The sequence below is a fragment of the Triticum dicoccoides genome, chromosome 4B (assembly GCF_002162155.2).
Source record: "Triticum dicoccoides isolate Atlit2015 ecotype Zavitan chromosome 4B, WEW_v2.0, whole genome shotgun sequence".
Lineage (NCBI taxonomy): Eukaryota > Viridiplantae > Streptophyta > Magnoliopsida > Poales > Poaceae > Triticum > Triticum dicoccoides.
In genome coordinates this window covers 359646488-359651540 of record NC_041387.1, presented here as the reverse complement: position 1 = coordinate 359651540, position 5053 = coordinate 359646488, and the positions used below count along the sequence as shown (strand labels likewise).

At 52.2% G+C, this 5053-nt stretch overlaps 1 pseudogene; it reads right to left on the bottom strand.

Annotated features, from left to right (window-relative positions):
* Positions 1-285: 285 nt before the first annotated feature.
* LOC119292674 lies at positions 286-3607 on the bottom strand (annotated as a pseudogene).
* Between the last annotated feature and the right edge of the window lie 1446 nt (positions 3608-5053).

Sequence of the window (5053 nt, the reverse complement as noted above, 5' to 3'; positions counted from 1 at the left end):
CAAGATGAACTAGTACAGTGGATGAACAACCTCAGTAGTTGAGGTGTTCTTGAGCTCAAGAGTGCCGGCGAAGGAGGAATGGCTTCACTCCGTTCGGATCTCTCCCCCTTCTATGGTGGTGGCTAAGTCCTATTTATAGTGGCCTTGGTCCTCTTCCAAAATGTTTTTTTGACCAGAAATAGTAGTAGTACCTCCTACTGTGTATATATATTAAGGTAAATTAGTAGCACTGTACATGGTAATTACAGTCCATCCCCCTTCGGGGGAGGTATGAAAGGAGTTGAATTACAAGGTGGCTAGGATGAGTGTAATGTACTGTTTTTGTTCTTCCCTAACCCTATAAGTGAGCAGGGAGATATCAACCTTAAGTCTATCCAACCAGGAGGTTTTTGAGGGTGTTATCCCCCTAAAGTGTTTGTTATTATGCTCCTTCCAAATGCTCCAAGCGACCAACAAGAATAACTCCATGAAAAGTGGTCGATTCCAGTCTTCCTTGGCTTTGGAAATGTTTTGTGGCCTTGAGTTACCAGGAGGACAAGAGAGGCCAAGGCGGGACCTGAAGTCAGAGCTGAAATGGCACTCGAAGAAGAGGTGTTCCAACATATCTTCAATGTGTAGGCCCCAGATAATGCAATCATGAACCTCTCCAATATTGTAGTGTCGTCGTTTAAGAATATTCCTAGTGTTGAGGCGATCTGAGTGAAGCAACCAACCAAAGATTTTAATTTTCATGGTGGACTTTGATTTCCAGATCCATCCGAAAGCTTGGTGTGCTTGAATCTCTCTGAAGCATAATGTATAATATTTTTTGTGGTGAAGATGCTGGCGCCCGAAGTGTATGTCCACTGATCAAGCTCGTTGGAAATATAAACATCCATAACTTCAAGTTGTAAGTGCCTCAGTTTTGCATGTGCTGGTGGGGAAAGAGGCAGATGAAACGCCTCCCATAGTGACGTGATGCCCAAGAAATCCTTCACGGAGATATCTTCATTTATTACGTAGGAGAAAGCGTGAGGGTATGACTCAGCCAACATTTCGTCTCTCCACATGTCTTTCCAGAAGAGGATGTTTTGACCGTTTCCCACGTTTGCCATCAAAATACCTCCGTATGTTGGCATTAGCTTGGCCACATCTCTCCACTAGAATGATCCGCATGCATCGGAAGCATGTGGGATTTGGTCCGTGTAATATGTCTCCCAGATAAGTTGCACCCATGGTGTGTCCAAGCCATTGTAGAATTTGTGTAGATATTTTAGCAACAAGGCATCACCTTGAATATGAAGATTGATCACACCCAGACTGCCACTAGGCTTAGGCGACACACCATGTCCCAAGAGGATAAGGAGTTAATTTTGTCGCCCTAGTCAGTTTTCTTGAGCCATAAGCATTTCCTTCTTATTTTGTTCACCAGTTCAATGATTTTTGTCGGCAACCTCAAAGTGCAAATGGCAAAGATAATGAGCGAGGTAATCACAGAGTTGAGGAGAGAGAGTTTACGGCCATAGGAAATCATGTTCAAGGTGGCAGATAAACGTCTTTCGACCGAGCAGACTAGAAACATGAGCTCTTGAACAGTGGGCCTAGTAGTGCCAAGTGGAAGCCCAAGATAAGTTAATGGCATCTTGCACACAACACAACAAAAAATGTTTGCAAGCTCATCACTTTTTTCTGGGTCACAATTGATGGGCATGAGAGTGGATTTGTGAAAATTTATTTTTAACCCAATAGAGGAGGCATAATCAGTGAGAATATTCTTGACGATCTAAGCTTGTTGCGTGCATGCTGGTAAGATCAAAATACTGTCATCGGCGTATTGGATCACTGGGTAATCCTTTTGGTTTGGTGAGACGAAAGGTAGACGTAGTAAATCCCGCTGAAAAGCATCATTGATGGCCGCTTGAAGGAGGTCGGCCGCAAGCACGAAAATGAGAGAGCAGAGGGGTCACCCTGTCGTACTCCGCATTTGCAAATAAATTGGCGGCCAGGTGTTCCATTAAGTAGCACCGATGATTTGCCCGAGGAGAAGATGCAACGAATCCAGCTGATCCATTTATCATTAAATCCCATGTTTTTCATAATGTCAATCATGGCCTCATGTTCGATTCTGTCAAATGCTTTGGCAAAGTCTAGTTTCAGGAGCATAATTTCCTTTTTTGAGTGTTGGCATTGGTAGATGTACTGATATGCCCAAGCAAGACAATCTTGAATAGTTCTCCCCTTTAAAAATCCATATTGGTTATGATGAACAGTCTTTAATATGATTTTTTGCAAACAGTTGGCCAGTGTTTTAGTGATGACCTTAAGACATCAGTTTAAGAGCGTGATTGGTCTATAGTCATTGATCGTCTCGGGGGAACTGATTTTTGGGATCAGAGTAATGCTCTTCCCAAATGTTGGTGGGAAGGGATCCCACAACGGCCAGATTTGAAAGGGGACAAGAAGTACATCCTATCCTGACTAAAGCGGTCTTCGCCTGCAAAAGCCTCTAGTCGTGACGCTGTGGTGGGCTCGGCGATGACCTCTGTCCTGCGGTCTTGGTGGTCTTGGTCTTGTTGCACCAGAATGGAAACCTTTGGCTGATTCCTCGGGATCCACGCCTAGTGCTTGCCTCCTTTGCACCAAAGAGGAAACTGGTACTCTGCGCCCGCTGGCGCCCGCCTGGCCTTGGTCGTCATGGCTCATCCAGCTGAGCCTCATGAGGTGCACCTTGCATGGAAATCTCTGCTCCTCGGGAGCCAGCCTGAGGAGGCCGACCCCCTTGTAGGTCTTGGCATCGTCCGCCTCGTGAGGCTTGGCCCTCCGCGAGGGCTTTGAGTTGTCAATGCTGAAGCTGGGCCGTACCAGGCCGTTGATGGAGCCGCGTAGTGGGCCGCAGGCAGGCAAGTCTTGGTAGCCCCGTATCCAGAACGCCGACAGTAGCACCCGAGCACCGCGGTCCCTAACCGCCTGCAGCCTTGGACGACGCATGGCGATTGATGGGACGTGGGTGTCTCCACTTCACCATGCTGCCTCGGCAACCGTTTTCCAGCTGACAAAAGGACCTGGCACCTGCCGCTGAGCCTTCATTACCTTCCTTTCATCTTGCTCCAGATCCCCTTCTCTCCCTACGCAGGAAAAATCTTCCAGATCTACCGATCCTCCCACCAAGCTCTCGCCCAATGGCTGCCGAGAAAGCTAAGGCAACAGCCTCGGCTGCCGGCCCTGCCTAGTATGAGCTAGCGCTGATCACACCCTCCATCGCCGAGGAGAAGCTCCAGACTGCGCTTCTCCTGATGGCGAGCGATGACAGCGAATGGGGGAAGACAACGCTCTGGATCGCCTCCGTCGAGACGGAACCCATGAACAGTACCTTCTACCCCATGTTCCTGCACAACGTCTATGCGGCGCCGATTCCTCCTTTATCTCGCTTCTTCTACGCATCCTCCACCACTACGGTATCCACGCGCTCCACCTCCATCCCATCTCTGTCCTCCTTTTGTCCATCTTCGCCTTCTACTGCGAGGCATTCGTGGGAGTGATGCCTTCCATCGCCATGCTCCGCCACTTCTTCTACCTCCGCGTGAATGGCCACCAGCCCATAGGGTGTGCTGGCTTTGTTGCGGCCCATGGTAGCAACGCGATTTCCTTGCCGGGAAGAAGGTGCAGGACGTCTGTAACAAATGGGTCCTCATGGACGCCAAGTGCTCCCACGTCCCACTGGAGTTGCCGACCGGGCTCCTGTCCTCTGAGATGGGGTGGTCTTTTGAGAAGATTACCGACCCCCAGTTGAGGCCGCTAATGAAGAAGATGGAGGCCGACTTGAAGGCCGAGAAGCTGACGGGGGCCATGATTGTCAAGGAGTTCTTGACGTAGCACCTGGTGCCGCTCTAGGAGCACTCCCAGCCCTTATGGAAGCTTGGGATGCCGAAGACAAGCTCCGGCTGCGCCAGGACAGCCTGCTTGACGAGAAGTTTAACAAGGTCCTGCTTTCCTTGATCGGGAAGGACCCGAGCAGCCCTCCAGATGATTGCCTCCCACTGTACCACCGAGAAGACAGGGAGGAGACTGCCGCCGTCATGCTTGTCTTCAATGAGCGCGGGCTCCTGTCCACCAGGCCTCCCCCGCCGACCGCCTCCTTGGTGGACCTATCCTCCGACGACCCTTTCTCCAAAGCCACCAAGGAGGGGGAGGGGGAATCCTCTACCATGAGGCAAAGAGACCTCCTCTGCAGCTTCTCCGACGACGAGGACGAGAACGCACATCCGGTCATGGAGCTGGCTCGCCCTGCCGTGGTCACCACGAGATCTGGGGGCCTCCTTAAAGAAGGTGAAGCGAGTGGCCGTGAAGAGGGGCAGGTAGGCACTGTTTCCCCCGGGCAGCACTCATCCTTCACCATCGCCAACTCGCGCGGTGCCAACCGCGTGCTTGCCTGCTCCCAACAACGCAGCATCGGCCGCGCTCGTGAAGCCTGCGCTGATGAGCCTGAAGAGGAGCTACGTCGCCACGGACCAGTAAGTGTTCCTTCTTTGCCTTGCTCCTGGATCTCGATGTGATGCTTAATATCTTCATTTGATATTAGACCGCAGTCGGTTGCGAAGAAGAAGAAGGGGGGTGCGGAGGCCGCCGAGGTTGAGGGCTTTGCGGCTGCTGCGGCTTCGGCTCAAAGGGGCGCAGCGGCTCCTGTGAACTCAGCAGCGGCGCCGTCCTCTCGAAGCTCGGAGGCCCAGCCTCGGGAGGAATCGGTTTCTGCGGCAGGGCTGACCCTGGAGGCACCCATCCCCGAGGCGACTGCTGAGGATGCAAGGCCTCCGGAGCCCCCTGTCCTTCCTCGTGCCGCAGCTCCACGAGTCTTCGCGTCGAGAGCACCTCTTCTTCCACCCACCACGCCTTCGGTCCTTGGTGCTCCTACTGCCTCTGGAGCCCTGGAGGAGGCCCGATCCATGCTGGACCAGCTACAGGGTGATCTTCGGGGTCCGGACCGGAGCACGGCGTCGGAGCACCTAGAGCTGGTCTCGAGGTGGCACCTGGCCGATGCGTCTATCCGGGCAGCCTGGAGTCAAGCCGTGGTATCCAT